Raw genomic sequence first — 16,123 nt, 5'->3', positions numbered from 1 at the left:
AGCTGAGCGGTCCACTCAGGAGCTGGTGGAGCTGAGCCTCTCCCCACCCCTGAAGCCAGCCCCTGTGAGAACAATCAGGTACCTGGGAGGCCTGCGGGGACAGAACCCTGGGGTGGTCACCCGCTGGATACAGCCGTGGCCAGGTCAGCTGAGGCCAGTGCTCCAAGCCAGACTTGCCACATGGCTGGAAGGGGAGTGGACGTGACCTGGAGCCAGCCTGGCATGGTGGCCACAGACACCAGAGCACCCCGGAGCCTCCCCAGCATTCAGCAGCCTTCCATTCGTGGGTGAAGTCTGCGTCCCTCACCTCCAGCCAGGGTAGCTTCTGTGGCGTCTCTAGGAATGGAACTGGGCAGTGTTGAGCCTCTACAGCTTCTGCTCTGGCGCAGGGACCTATGTGGCCGCACCAGGGGCTCAACAATCCCCAGGTGCCCAGGGAGTCGCCTTTCAGACAGCAATGGGAACCCAGGGGTGACTTCCGGGCCAGGAGCGAGAACAACCACACTTTGGTAGGGTCCAGGCACAGCCACCTGCTGATGGCCACTGTGCGGGGACCCTGAGCCGCATTATCCCACCTCTTGAGAAAACAGCGACTGTTGCTATGGTAAGCGCCTGCCCCGGCTGACCAGAACACACAAGGACAGAGCCCTGGGCTACAGGACCGCAGCACAGGGGACCCAGGAAAAGCACCCAAGGAGGCCAGGTGACAAGACAGGAAAGAGCCCAGGGCTCGGTGGTGAGAGGTAGGCAGCTCCTGCAGGGACAGGAGGGGCTCCCTGTATGACAGGTGAAGAGCGGAGCTGGAGGTTTCGGGGAGTCCGGAGCTTGGGGAGGCTCACCACGCACAGCAGGCTGCCCCAGTTTGCCTGAGCAGATTGATGCCCACTCCGTGTGAGTGGTGGGCACTGCCCTGGCTCAGCCTCTGCTGTGACCGTTGGCCTCAGCACCCACCGTCTGGCCTGGAGAGGAAGCCCTGTGCCACCCTCGGGAGCTCACACACCCACACTGGGCCCCAAGTACCTGGGACGCCCAGAGCTGCCCCCGCTAGACCTCTGAGCCTGAGCCAGCCCGCCCCCCGCTCCCACCCCCAGCTTCATTCCTGTCCCGTCCCCTCCGGCTTCCGGGGCAAGGCCCTGCCAGCTCACCCGCACCCCAGCTTTAGAGTGACATGCTCCTCAGCATGTCATCACGTCCCTGGCATATGGGAGAAATCCCCCTTTCTCCTTGAAATAGAGCCAGAACCGCACAAACATGGGGTTTGGGATGTGAGCAGAGCCCTGAAAACAGGCAGGTTACCAGTCTGGGGAGTCGCCCTCCCAGGAGAATGCCTGAGGGTTTGGTTTCCCTCCTTAAAGTGTCCCCGCCGTGACCAGCGTGGGCATGTGCAGAGATTCTGCAAACTTCCTACTCTTCACTCTTTTTTAAAAAACCAGCCTAAAGTAGAATTTATTTACATAACGCGATGATCCGTGAAGGTTACCATAACACCCAGGGACCACATTAGCCGCCTGAGTGGAATTCATTAGAAATTAACTACCACTTAAATTAATTTCCCACAGTCACAAGGCTGTAATGGCAGGAGCAGTGCCGTCCATCAGCGGGTGCTGACGGCTGACCTGTCGCCGCCGTTATTTATAGGTGAGCCGCAATGTGGAGTGGTGCCAGGCGGGAGCCTCCACCCTGAGGCCACCTCCGAAGCCCAGATTCCCAGGATGTGGCTCTCGCCCTGCTTGGGGTGGGGGCATCCAGGCTGCAGAGGGTCCCTGAGGCCGCTCCAAAGTCCAGAGCCCAAGTCAGGTTACCACCTCAAAACTCTCCTTAGGGACCCCAGGAGCAGGCCCACCCCGAGGTGTTTGCAGGGATCCCCTGGGGCGGTGCAGAAGGCAGAGCAGAGAGCATTAGTGTGTTGTGTTTCTGTCGCACATGAGTGCACAGGTGGTCTATAACCGCCAGTGTCTGTGAGCACTTGAGATGTGCAGACATGGGCACATGGGTGGTGTGTTGTGTGTGTGCACTCGTGTGTGCACACGTGTCCAGTGTGCTCATGTGCAGCCATGAGTGGATTGTGGAGCCGTGTGCTTGCACACATGCAACAGATGGTCACATGTGCATGTTTGTGTGTGCACGCGTGGTGTGCGTGCATGCATGTGCACTGGCACACGCCACACGCTTAGGGACTCAGAAGCTCGGAAGAGGCCTGGCCATGCAGCACAGAGGCCGCATTCCATTCTGAACAGCTGGGCCTTGACGGGTGGGTAGGAGTTTCTCAGGAGAATGAGGACCCGGCAGTCCCAAGGCGGCACCCAAAGCAGGACAGAGAGGCGGGTCCTGTGCAGGCCATGGGTCCCAGGAGGGACCCGAGCTGGGTCAGAGGCCTTAGTCACCATGTGGCTGGCGAGGCAACCAAGGCGTCTGCTGCCGGGAGAACCCGCCATGCTCGGGAGGGCGTCCCCAGGGCTGTCGGGGACGGGCCTCTTTCCTAAGGGCAGCTGGGGAGGACCTGGGGCGGCGCCTGCCCAGGCTGTGCTGTGCCCACTCTGGCCGCCTCGGTCCCGAGGGCGCAGGTGCTGATGTCGCACAGGACAGGGAGGCCTGCGTCGTGGGCTGTGGGGCAGCCAGGCCAGGTCCTTCCCGCGCGGCTTCTTGTCAGGCCGGCTGGGCCTCCTCACGGCAGGCACGGTGGCAGGTGTGACCCCCATGCTGCTGGGCCCGAGCAGAGTCCTAGAAGCCGCCCGCTCCACGTCTGCTCTGACCCAGGCCTGGGGTGCTGCCGGTCTCCTTGCCTTGGGGTCTTTTAGGGGCCCTGGGTGTGGGCCTTGGGTTCGGGCAGGAACAGAAGGAGGCTGGAAAGGACCACCTTGTCCCTGGCTGGGGCGGGTTGCACCCAGACCCCCAAGCTTCTGCCTGCAGTTCTGCAGGCCACTCTATGTCCTAGGGCCCAGCTGCCATGGGGGCCCTCCTGAGTCTCACCGTCCACCGGGTCACCAGGGCACCATTCCAGGCCCTGCCCCGACGATAGGCCTGGTATCCGTGGTCCTGGCCCCTGTGCCGGGGTAAGATAGGGAGGAGGCAGGATGGGGCCCCCCAGAGTGTGTGTCCCGTCTCTGGGCCTGCAGAGGAGAACAAGCTGAGCACCAGTCCCCACTCGCTGGGTCTCCCCAGAGCGACCCCCGGGAGCAGGGCGGTCCGTGGTCCTGCTGTGTCTGGGGGAAGGGGGCAGCTCTCTGTGCAGACAGTGCTGCCCTTTGTCCTCAGGGGCCCGGGAGGAGGGGGCATGGGTCCCCCCACAGCATTTCTGAGGCTGCCCACGGCTCCTTTGCTGGGGTGCAGCATGCAGCCCCTGGGCTGAGGGTGGTGGCCCTGCCGTTCCCCAGGCCAGTGGTGGCCGGACCGGTTAGGGTTAGGGTTAGGGCCACCTAGTGGGGCCCAGTCGTCATTCGGGTGGAGACAGGGATGGAAGGGGACAGGGTGGGGGGTTCTGGTGACTGGGGGAGGGGAGGGCCCTGGATGGGAAAGAAGGTCCGAAGGGGGCAGAGGGCAGAGCCAGGAAGGCGCTCTGAGACCTTGCAGGCCCTCGGCAGGAGGTGGGAGCCTCAGCCTGGGGCTGTCTTTGGGACCCAGCGGCCAGCAGTGGTCTCCCTATGGGAGTCAGGAAGGCCCATGTGCTCTGAGGCCGGCATCCAGCCCTGCAGGGCCTGTGCCCCACCCGGACCAGGCTGAGATGCAGGGAGGAAGTGGGTGGCAGGGACGTGGTAAGAGGAGGTCAGTGCCATGGTGGCACCCGGAGCCGGCCACCCTGCGGCCCCTGCTGGACCCGGGTAGGAAAGGGCGCCCTGCTCCAGAACCCCTGCCCCAGCCATGACCCGGGGTGATTCTGTTGCATGGACTTTGGGTTTCTAAGGTTCTGATACTCAGTCGCAGGACCAAGGAAAGAAGACACAGACCTCAGGATCAGAACAGAAACTTTCGGAAGCTAAAATTCATCGAGAAGAGCCCAGGGTGGTGGTGCCCACCTGTAATCCAAGCACTCGAGAGGCTGAGGCAGGAGGATCTCCGAGAGCTCCAAGGGAGCCTGTGCTGCCCTATGCAGAGAGACGGTGTGTCAGGGCTTAGACCCCTCCCTGGGAGCAGTATCCCACCTCCTCCTCCAAGTGCCTGGAGCAGGAGATCTTACAGCACTGGCCTGACAGAGAGCTGTCCCAGCGGGGAGGGGAGGGCCAGCCGCACTCTGTGGACCCTCCAGAGTCCGGGTGGAGAGTGGCCTCATCGCAGGAGCCCCCTCTGCAGCTGCCGTGTGGCTCAGGGGCACAGCTTTTGCCTCACACTTGTGGGGGCCTGGGTTTCATCCCCAGAATCCCAGCTGTCTCCCTGACTCCCCACGGCCCCCTCTGCCCAGCATTTCCACCACCCCTGCAGAAAGGTCTGCCACCTCACGGCCCTGGGCACCTGCTCTGAGGAAGCCCCCCTTTCTGGGAAGCGGGTGCTCGTGAGCACCACCCCCTTCCTGAGGAGCTTCCTCCCCAGCGGCTCTGGGGGCCCCGAAGCAGGAGCTGGAGGTAAATCCCCCGGCTTCCCCTCCCCCGCCGCTCTAGGCCTTCGCAGGCAGCAGCGCCCTACTTCCGCCTGGCTCTGATTAACCTGAACAACGTGTTCCTCTTAATGCAGCGCTGTTTTCTCATCCTCCGACTCCACCAACTGGAAAACAGCACATAGCCTGAGGCCGCCCGAATGATGCCAGTGTCAAACGCTGAGAAACATATTTGTTTTGAGTCCTCTAAGGACGAATGGTAGACATGTAAAAATGTTTCCCTGCCTTTCTTTCGGGGAATACTTAGTTTAGAATTAACTTCTGTCAGAGAAACACAATTTTCCGCATGCAGTGTAGATGACTTCCTGCCGTTTCTATTTTACAGGGGAAAATACCACACTGTGTTTGACATGCGTGATTACAAGTTTACAGAGTCTACTTACGTTTCTGCTGCTATTACTGTTTCTCTTTAGGAAAAGCTACTCATTAGAACCAAAGAGAAGCCTTATTTCAGAAGAAACAAATAAATGCAGGGAATCGGTTATTCCAGCCACCCTGGGCTCTCAGGAGGGAGCTGACACCCCCACCCCTACCCCGAAAAGCTGGTCCCTGGCTGGGGTCGAACGTCACTTCCCTCTGGGAGGATGCCCACGGGCCACACGTGTGCATTCACAGCACAGATGTGCATGTACACACAGGCACACACACTGCCTTCTCAGGGTCAAAGCCTTGCTGGGGACAGACACACACTGGTCTTCGCACAGCTGCTTTGAGTGACCAGTACTCATGGTCACTGCAGCCTGTGGTCACCCAACGGGCAGTCGGCTTTCCTGCCAGGGAGGCTGCTGGGGGAAACAAAGCCTCCACACCCTGTCTTCCCACCCATGGCATGCAGCCCTTGTCTTTGCCAATGCTGCCAGCAAGGAAGAGATGCCTGTGGCTTTGCATACTGGCTGCAAGAGCCAGAGTCCTGACCTCCACATCAGCAGCACACCTCATGGCTCTTACTTCCTGGTGACAAGAGGGACGGAGGCAGATCTTCTCCTGCCCACCATTTAGACCACAAGACAGACACCCAGACTTTAGCTGGGACCTGCTGCCACCCAGCCCAGTGGGAAGACTTCTGCATCTGCCTCGAAGACCCACACCCCTCAGTGTCACGTTCTTTGCCATTAGTTTGCTCCAGCGCTGTGCCAGAGCCCTACAGCCCGAGTGGCTTAAACGACAGACATCTATGTCCCATCGTCCTACAGGCTGGAGTCCAAGCTCATTTTAGTCACCTCTCCATCCTGAGACAAAATACCTAATGACCACTGCTTAGAGGAGAGGTTTATTTTGGTTCATGGTTTCAGAGGATTCAGTCCATGGTTGGCTGGTTCTAAGTCAGAAACATCATAGGGGAAGGATGCTGGTGGAGGAAACACTTGATGGCCAAGAAGCAGAGAGACAGGGAAATAACCCCAGAGGAAGGGTCAGGGACCAGATATAGTCCCCCAGGCCACACCACCATGGCCCACACAGACATACCCACAAGTTGCTTTACTAATCTAGGCATTTCTCAGGCCAATCAAGGTGACAATCGAGATAAACCATTACGTCACAGTCCATCCCTCATCAAGCTGACACCCAAGCCCGTCTCCTTAAACCATACTTAATCTCTAGAGACAATAACAACTTCATAATTTTGCTAAGATGATACAGTTATCCTGTGTACAGCCTATAATGCATTATTTCCTTCCTCAGAGTCTCAATTCAACACAAAGCAAACTCTCAGCTGTAAGCCCCTATAAAACTCAAAAAGCAGGTTACATGTTCCCAATGGCATAGGGTAAACATTGCTGCTCCAAAGGGAAGAACAGGAATAGAAAGGAACCAGACCCAAGCAAGACCAAAAACCAGCAGGACAAACACTGACTCTGATAGCCTCCTGTCCAGCACCCAGGGCTCATGGCAGTAAGCTGTAAGCTCCAAAAGGCTTGGTTGGCCCTGTCCCTATGGCCTTGCTGGTTACAGTCCGAAGGGCCTCTCCCCTGGCCTGGCTCCATTAGTGAATGCCTGCAGCTTTCCTCAGCAGATGTTCCACATTCCTGACACCTCTAACGGGGCCTGGGGATTTAGCTCAGTGGTTCCGGTGCCGGCCTCGCAAACGCAAGGTCCCGAGTTCGATCGCCTCCACGAAAAAAGAAAAAAAAAAAAAAGTGAACCTGACACCTCTAACGTCCAGGGGTCTCCACTGCACCTTTGGCTTCACTCCCAGAGCTTTATGCATCAGCCTCTTAGGAGCTCCTGGCAGGAATCCCAACTCTGTGATGCACAGCCTGGACTCCCAAGCCTCCCTCTGAAATCTCAATGACAGCCTCTGTGACCTTGTAACTTTTGCATTCTGCATGCCTGCGAAGCCAGTATCACATGGATAATACCAAAATGTGCTCTCAGCTCAAGCAGTAGTTGGCCCCCCTTGGACTGTGGCTGCAGCAGCCTTTGAGTGCCTGGAAGGCTAACCTCAGGGAGAGGACTGGGCCTGGGAGCAGGACCCCTGGGTGCAAATGCTTGGTGCTCTCTTCTCAAAGCAAGGTCTTTCACACAGCTTTACATTTTCACACCCGTGAGCCATGGAGAGTGGGGCCTGACCAATTCCCGAGATGCCTTGAAGCTGCCTCCCCGTGTCTCAGTGCAAAGTGCTTGGCTTCTCCTCAGTAACCCTAACCTCTTTGGCCCTGACTTGAACGCACTGCTTTTCTGGCCAAAGTGCAAGCTTCTCAAGTCTTTGGCTCTGCTTTTTGCTCCTTATGTTCACTCTTAATCTGGCTAAAAGCAGCCAGCAGTATTCACACCACAATCGGAATACTGGGCTGTCTTGAAATTCCCTCCACCATATAAACTATTCCATCACCTGTAAACTCAGCCTTCCAGGGGGTCTCAGGACCCAGCCAATTGTAGGCAAGTTCTCTGCCCATATGGAACACACGTGGCCTCTAGTCAACTCCCAGTAGAGTCCTCCTTCGCATCCGAAACCTCAGGAGCACTGTCCTTCCTACCCATCAGCATTCTGTTCTCTGAGCTCTGACCAGAATCACCCTGCAGAGTTCCAGGGCTTCTCTGGCTGCACCCCCACCTTCCCAAACTCCCCGTGGGCCCTTCCAGCCGCTTCTGAGCCACATGGTCGGGCCCAGCCGCAGCAACAGTCCCACTCTCAGTACAAGTGCTGTGCATCAGTCTGCTTCCCTTCTCTCTGGTCTTCATCTCCAAGTAACTCTTGTTTGCATCTTCTTGCTCCTGCTGTGAGCCTCTGCCATGCTCTGGTTTCTCCCGGGCACCTTAAGCTTTGCATCTGGACTTTGCTCCTTCTCTTCAGCTCCTCGCCTCAGTCTTGTGAGCTGCCATCTATGCCTCCCGGCCTTGACCACTTGGAGTGCCGAGCCTCTGGTCTGCCATGCCCTGCCTTGTCTCCATAACCGCATTTAGCCGTCCTAGACCTTGTTTGGGGACTTAGGAGGATTTCTTCTGCTGAAGTCTGTCACCGTGTGGGCCCTGGGCTTCCGGGACCCGTGTAGACGGACGCAGCTTTCTGTTCATCATCACCTGGCAGATGGCTTGAGGAGGCGGAGGGCACAGATGCATGGGTGCTCGGTGTCCAGCTGAAGCACACACCCGCCCCCTTGCTACACTGCGCTCAGTGTCTTTGTTAGTGGCACCTCAGGGGGCTTCTCTGGCTTCATTGGGGATGCTGAGGCCTGGAGGCTGACATCACAGCTCTGGAACACCCATGCGGACTCACGCTCTGGACACAGCGTGGCAGAGCAGGAGGGCATTGCCAGTGCACACAGCACAGCCCAGTGGCCCAGTGGCCCAGTGGCCCAGGGAGGAGTCCCGGCTGGGGACGTCCCCATCCCCATCCTGAGCTGGGCCCATTTTGCTGACAGAGCGGCTGGCTCCCAGCCTGCAGACAGCACCTCATGGGGCTGCTTCTGTCTCCCCACTGGCTCGGTGCGGCAGTGGGGAGAGGCTCCAGTGGGAGTGTGGGCCCATCACAGCCCATCCACAAGTGACACTTAACCATGACGACGTGAGAAGAGCCTGGAGCCCCACAGTCGAGTCTGATGGGCTTGTCCTTGGGAGGCGGGATGGTCACAAAAACACCGCCGTGTCCACCACCACCCCCGATCTCTGTCCTCTGCCAGACATTGCTGCGTGGGACTGACAAGCCCTGTTTCACAGACAAGGGGGTGGAAGCCTGGATGTCACCTGCCCAAGGCCAAGGTCCACAGTGCAGGTGCCTCGGTGACGATGTACTCCACAGTGGAGGTCCTTCTGCACAAGAGGTGAGTGACATTAGGTACGAGGGTGCTGTGGCTGGAGTCTAGGTGTCCCTCAAAGCCTCGTGTGCTCAAAGGTGGGGCTTAGGGAAGGTGGCTGGATCTAGGCTGTGTGGTAGCTAAATTAGTCCACTGACTGGCTTAGCATCGTCAGGTGTGAAGAACAGGGGCCCCACCCTGGGTTGGGGCGGCACCGATGCATACGCCTGCAGCCCAGACAGGACAACGAGGGTGAAGGAGGGCTCCTTCTGTTCGTCAGAGGAGCTCCAGCCTTCACCTGCACTAGGACATCGTCCCTGGTTTCCAGCCCAGGTTCTTCAGCTTCCTGTTCGGACTTGCACGGGACACTAGTGAGCCCCAGGCTCTCGAGCTCTAACTGGATGGTTCGGACCTCCAGGAGGCAGATGCCCTCCTGCGCTCTTCCACAAGGGACTCTGCAGCGGCCACTGTAAGCCACCTTGTAAATCCTTCTACAGTAAAACCTTGGCTTGTGAGCATAATTCATTCTAGAAACATACTTGTAATTCAAAGCACTTCTATATCAAAGCAAATTTCTCCATAGGAAATAATGGAAACTCAGATGATTCATTCCACAACCTAAAAATTTTCAGATAAAAATGATTACAATACTGTAATATAACACAAAATACAAAGAAAAATGAACAAATTCACCTGCACTCACCTTTGGAAACCTCCGTGGCTGGAGTGAGGGAATCAAGGGAGAGGAGGGTCACTGTGCATGACGACTGTCACTACCACCGATGGACTCACTGCTGTCTGTCGGCTCCATGGAATCGTCTTCTTTTCATGCAGCTTTAACAAGGAGCCTGTCCAATGGCACTTGCTTTTGCCTCCTTTTGTGGGTTTCACAGAAATGTGACGTTGCATTGTCATTAAAGATCCATCACTCGCACTGCTACGGCCTTATTCGGGTGCTGCTTTCCTACACAATTCTGCACTTTCCCACATTTTACACTTCTCCCTAATCTCATTTGAAGCAAGGAATTCCTCTGCCATTTTCTCCTCCTCCTTTGCAGACAAGATCTCCTCCACAACCTCTTGCTGTTGGGAGATGATGACCCACAAACCCACAGTGAGAGAGGAGAGCCATTGCCTCCGTTGTGGTCCCGACACCCAGCAGCATGCACCACTGTACTCCTGTTACACAACTTCATTCATTTATCCAGTTGAAATTTATTAGGAATCTTTGCTGTCTTACAGAACACACACATAACAAGTTACTTGAAGTCCAAGGCTTGACTGCATGTGCAGCTATCTTATATTAGCTCTGTTTCTCTCGTGAGCACTGACTGATACCGAGGGCCCTCAGTCAGTGCAAAGATTCGCTTGGAGAGCTTCTGCCACTTCTGGGAACCACACTGTGCTGACCCCCTCTGCCCCAGCCCTGGCCAGCAGAGGCTGCAGTGGTCAAGTTCAGATTTCAAACCCTTGTTGGACTCACTAGGAAAATCAAAGTGTCTAAACATTACAGAAAAATGAGGTGCACACAGGGTCACCAAGTACTTTCCTGCAAAACAAAACTCAGCTGAACTCATTGTCTGGGAGAGGGACAGAGGAGAGGCCAGAACTGGGCAGGGCCCTTGGGTGGCATCAGGACCTGGAAGGGGTTTTCTTCTTTTAACTGAAGCGAAATTCACATGACACAAAATCCACCATCTTAAAGTAAGCAATTCTGTGACATTTACTGCACAAACAAGGTGTGGCCACAGCCCCTTTGTGTTTCAGGACATTGTCACCACCCAAGGGGACACCCCAGTCCGGCCACCCTCGCTTCCCCAGGCAATGCACCATCTACCTCTCGCCTCAGCTATGTGCTGTTCCGGTTGCTCTGTGCAAAAGGAACCTGAAAACATGCTGACCTCTGCCCCTCTCTCTCCCTCAGGCCACAGTGTGGAAGGGGAGGTCGCCGTACCACATCCTGAGCTGCTATCCCTCATCCCATGCACACGGTGCAGCCCCTGTGCATGTGCAGATCTGTAGGCTCCCTCTGCCATGTGGCCACCACGCAGAGGCTGCCGAAGACACGCATGCACGTGTCCCCACCCATGTCCCTAGGGTGCACTTAGCGTGTGCATGGAACCCTTCATGGGTCCTTGCAGGGTCTGGGTGCCACCTGCTCTGGGGTGCAGCGCATGCACCCATATCTGCATCAGCCCCTAATTAACTGAACTTTTCAATCCCAAACAATGCCAAGCAGGTTCACAGCTTGGGAGCCCTGAGTCCAGGGCAGCCTTTATTTTACAAGATTTCATTTCTGTTGATTTTGCTATTTTCTAATAAGGGGATTTTCCTCTCCATCACTCCTCACCCAAGTAACATCTTAGCCCAGCGGAGATGCCTGCTTTTCTGCTTCAAAAATGAGCCATGCTTGTTATGGCCCGGTTCCCCAGCATTTTGGTCTCCATGGAGAGCTCGGTGCAGGACTCGAGCCCACTGCAGAGGACCGCGCCCCTGCTTGCTGGAGTGCAGTGGCACCCTGAGTCGCTGCACACTCCGCTTCCACTCCACTCACTCATGTGGTAAGTTATTTGTGTATCAACAGCTCGGCAGGTGTGACTAAGAATTGGCCTCCGGTCCACTCAAACTGTCTTTTCTCTGCAGGGGCTTTGCTGTCCCCCTGACTCGGTCACACGGAGAGAGAGGTGGGACTGAGATCTCAGCCCTCCTTCCGCCTCACTTGTGTGAGCTCTCGTGTGGGGTAGCAGCAGCCTCTTGGGGATACCTGGCTTCCCGAGTTACCTGAGTGCTTTGCCGGTGAGTGCAGCACAGACTCTGGGGGCTCCTGTGGGTGACAGCTGGGTCGATGAGTCCTGACAGTCCTGGGGCCCCGTGGATCCCCGTGTTGGGCTGGCAGACCCTGGTGGCAGCCTGTCCTTCCCAAGTGGAGGCAGGGGTGGCAGTAAAGCACCTGATTTCTCCACCCATCACGGGGCGGGAGGGGCCCACGTGTCAAGGAGTCCCGCAGCGAAGCGCTCAGGCGTCTTGGGGCGCTGGCTCCAGCAGGGCCAGTCTAGAAATTCAAATTGTGTGGGGAGCAGCCAACTGGGGCCCAGTGAGAGTGGTGTCACGTCTGAAGTCTGCAGGGGCCAGGAGCTGTGCAGCGCAGCGGAGGGGAAGCTGTCCGCACCCCTCCTGCCTTCCACTGGTGGAAGGGCCGTGGTTTGCTCCCCAGACCCCACAGAGACTCGGCCTCTGAGGAGCAGAGGGTCGGAGCTCCCGGAGGGCGGCACGCAAAGGCCTCTCCTCTCCCAGTGCCGCGCAGCCACCACACAGGAAGACGGGGAGGTCCGAGGACACCAGAGGAAGGACAGCTGGTGGCCCCCTCGGCCGTGCTGTGTGCGGTGCCCACACACCAGATGCGAGGCCAAGTCATGCAACGCTCCCTCTGCCCCTGACTCGAGTTTCTACCCATAATGGGAAGGAAACACCCGAGCCCGGGTCCGCAAGCTCACCTCCATTGCTTCTTTCAGTCTGCTTCCTGCAGGGGAGCAGCTCCTCCACCCAGGCCCTTCCCACGTGCCACTTCTGCCTTGGAGCCACCAGCTGTGGACTGAGACCTCCACAAAACATGAGCCAAAATAAACCTGTCCTGCTTTAATTTGATGGTGTCATGCACTGTGTCCTAGTGACAAGGAAAGTGACTAAAACAGAATCTACCTGTCACTAAATTGTCTAGGCTTGGCTTGGATTTGTGATTCTCCTGACTCAGCCTCCCACAGTGCGGGGATTATAGGTGTGCACCACCACGATGGGCTGAGGAAGTTTTTCCTGTCTTATTCTCTGTGGTGGTAGAATCTAGACACCCAGGACACCTGCTAAATGTGAACCCTGGGTCCTTACCCAGCCTCACTAGGAGTTGCATGTTTTGATCACACCAGAGGAGCAAAGGATACTTTGTATCAGGTGGCCCTGATGAATGGGAAGGGGCTTGCAACTCTGTTTCCCAAGAGCCCCTCTCCCTGAGAAGGACCCTGGGGACAGCAGCTCTGGGGATTGGTGACGCTGTCCCGTGGAGTGAGCGAAGAGAGTTCCCCCAGGAGGCTCAGCTGCCCGGTGTGGCTTCCTGCCGTCCAGGTGGGGCTCGACCTTGCCTTTCTGTATGGAAGACCAGATGGGAAGAGTGAAGCCTAAGTGGTCTCCTCCTGAGCACTGGGGAGAAAGAGGGCGGGAAAGCAGACTTCTGCAGGTAGAAGCAAAAACACCTGAGGTCCTATTGCTCACCGGGAGAAGTACCGTGGGGGAGGGAGGCAGATGGGTCCTGTGGACTCTGATTGCTCCAGCCCGTGTCTGAGTGAGTTAAGCCGAGGTGCGCCAGTCACTTGGGGCTCTGTGTCAAAGGGAGACATGAGCCCCTGGCCTCCCCCAGGTTTTACCCTGTTTTGTGTCTCTTTATTTTTCATCTTCGTCACCCCTTGGTCAGGTTCAAGTTTGTAGGCTGGTTCCTACATTCCTGGTCCCAGCACAGGGCAGGAGAGGCTGGGGACCCAGTGGAGGCCAGGCCTGTCCTATCCCTGCCTGTGCAGCCTGGGAGAGAGATGCATCCAGGTGTGTCCAGGCTCAAGTCCTCTCGAGGGTGGCTGAGAATGACCCTGGCCTCGCCCTTGGCCAGCAGCCTGGCCCCAGGAGGTGGGGACAGCATGGTCCGTGTGGCTGGGCTGGCTTCCCATGCCTGGAGTTGCGGACGCTGCCCAGGGACCGCCCACCGGGGCTGGGCAGTTGACACAGACGAGGCCGTGGAGCCTCAGTGGTGGTGTCTGTGGGTGGGGTCAGGAGGCCCCCAGGGCTGCTGGAGAATTCGGCGCCTTCTGAGCCCCACACCAATCCTCTGCTGGTTCTTGAGGGGCTGCCCGCCACGCCCAGGGCATGTGCTGCCCATGGGCCGGGTACCCACAGCCACCCCTATACCCAGCTGGTGAGATTCCCCTACCCCGGCTGGTGCAGCATGCAGGGACCCCGGGAAGCCCAGTCTCCCTGCCCCAGCAAAGCGGCTCGGCTCCGTGTGGCCTAAAGCGAGCCCAGGTGGGAAGTCACAGGGATTGTTACTCCAGCTCTGCCTGCAGACAGGCAGACAGCAGGCCGAGGGACAAGCCTTCCCGATCGCCACACACTTCCTGGGTGCAGAGCCCCACCCTGCGGGACTCCAGGGTCTGCCTGGCCCGGGCGCACCCCCACCCGGGACACTCGCAGAGCTCTCCCTCCCATGCTGGCGATTTCCGCACATTTCATTCACTTTTCTTCAGCACCAGCACTTTCCCCACCACCGCACAGGGAGTTTGTGCAGCCCGATTCCAAGTCAGCGAGGGTTCGGGCTGCACGTGGCACCGTTTACCCACCACACACCCAGCACCGGCTCCACTGTAATTCAAACTGAGGGGACCGTGGCCCCGTCGGTCCTTGGGCTTTGCTGGCCTCTCGGCAGGAGCAGAACGCAGGGAGCATTTGATCCATGCAGGTCCATTTCCTTTTGCCGTTCTGAAGCCTGTAGAAGGAGGAGAAAAAGACTTAGCACTGTGTCCACGGCGTGGGAGAGAAAAAATATGTCTGGAAATAAGGAAATTCAAGAGTGCAAAGAACGCGGACTTACTGAGCACATGCCAAGTCACCGTCCATGTTCAAATGTTATGCTAATTTTAATTGCTTGTCAGAGTAAACACACTGACTATCGTGGAACTGACTGGCAGCGCTGCAACACAATGCCCAGAGTGTGGGCCCCACTGGTTGCTGGGAAAGTTAGGCCTACGCCGTATTAGCCTCCTCATGGAAAATGCCAGAAAGTCACTTTCTCTGCAACAGCATCCACCCTGGAGTCTGGGGCTCCTTCCTGAGGCCTCACCCCCTGCAGCACGAGCCTGGGTGACCGGCAGCTGCTGGGTGGGGACAGACAGAGTGGCCAGCGCAGGAGCAGCAAGCTGGGCCTCTCTGAGGGCCGGGCTGCAGATGCTCTGTGCCAGCTGCCAGCTGTGCAGGAAACATAAACACAGGGGTTTTGTGGACAGAGCAGTGGCCACTCGCCGACCCCACTGTAGAGACATGGCCTCTTCAGATTGGGAAGCTCTGCCACTGCACCATACCCAGAAAGCAAACAGAAGTTGCTGGACACGCGTGCACATGCCTGGATACATCCGCACATGCCTGCACATGGCAGGACACACCTGGACACCTGGACAGGCCTGAGAGTTACAATACACACCGCCCTGGCCTCATGTGATCCAGTTTCCAGAATGCAGGGCACTAGGGTTTGCCAAAGCCTCTCTGTGGGCCTTTAGTGAGAACTCAGGGTCAAGACCTGGGTGAAAGGGCCGCTATGTGAGCACACACACACACACACACACACACTTTGTCATACAGATACACGCACACAGGACAGTGGGTGCAGACACACATGCACACGCGCCTTTCTCAAGTTGATCCACTCCAGTCCCTGATTGTCGGAAGGAGAAAAAAGGATTTTTAAATTACTCCATGAATGAACAAACCCGGGACCACTGGATGTTCAGCTTCCCCTTGTAAGGTGTAAACCATAGCCTGTCCGGGCCTGGAGTACAGTGTGTGTCTTTCTTCCCCAGTGTCCTCGCTGCTGTAAAACACACATAAGGACACACATCCCTGTCTGTTTGGGCCTCTGGTCCTGGGAGCCTCCCGGGTCGTAACCTGCTGTTTGCTCATTTGACCCGGACCTATGTTTGCCCCCGAGCTGCCTTATTCTTGCAGTGTTTGTTGGAAGAGACAATCAGGTTTTTATTTCTGTTTATTGTTATTGTTCTCGTTTTGGGAGCCCGCTTGCTTGTAGTTTTACAGATCCGTTCGTAGTAATTTCTAGGTCCCCTAAACTACTTGCTTCCCAGAGCCATCGCCCTGGCCCCAGGGAACTTTTTCTCTGTAGCCAGTTTCGTGCCCTTGCCGCTGTGGCCTGTGCTGGAGGAGGTCCAAGTCGGTTCCCACACTGGCTCCTCTGAGTGCTGCATCCACGTGCATCTGTTTCCCCACAGTGCTGGGACCCGAGGAGCCGGCCAGGTTGTGAGGTTGGCAGACTCCTCCCAGAGGGGCCCCAAGGGCAGCGAGGAGGGTGGCTTTCCTCCCTGCCCGTGTTTGCCTGCACTCTGAGCCCCGTGAATGACCCCTCTGCTCATGCGATAGGCGGCCCCCACCTGCAGGGCAGTTCCATGCTGCCAGGGCGCCCGAACACCCAACCTGCCCCAGCCCGGTGCCCGACCTGCCCCATGTGCCAGCCTCGATCCCTGTCCACTCTGCTGGATTC

At 57.3% G+C, this 16,123-nt stretch overlaps 1 long non-coding RNA gene across 4 annotated transcripts in view; it reads right to left on the bottom strand.

Moving 5' to 3' along the window:
- Nucleotides 1-1,092: 1,092 nt before the first annotated feature.
- Nucleotides 1,093-16,123, bottom strand: part of LOC147824590 (uncharacterized) — a 67,703-nt gene continuing 52,672 nt past the window's right edge. The window contains exons 2-5 of one of the 4 annotated variants that reach the window (XR_015442160.1): nt 13,087-14,344; nt 9,527-12,960; nt 4,014-9,441; nt 1,093-3,110 (exon numbers count right to left, since the gene is read on the bottom strand). This is a non-coding gene — a long non-coding RNA (uncharacterized LOC147824590). Of the gene's footprint in view, nt 3,111-4,013; nt 9,442-9,526; nt 14,345-16,123 lie in introns of those variants that run through there. The other 3 variants (XR_015442162.1, XR_015442161.1, XR_015442159.1) reach the window with 3 other exon arrangements.

This window comes from Heterocephalus glaber, unplaced genomic scaffold (genome assembly GCF_053883595.1).
Source record: "Heterocephalus glaber isolate CG9 unplaced genomic scaffold, H.glaber_assembly_v1.0 deba00001537, whole genome shotgun sequence".
Classification (NCBI taxonomy): domain Eukaryota; kingdom Metazoa; phylum Chordata; class Mammalia; order Rodentia; family Bathyergidae; genus Heterocephalus; species Heterocephalus glaber.
The sequence above is the reverse complement of the archived record's forward strand: the minus strand, read 5'-3'. Positions and strand labels throughout refer to the sequence as shown.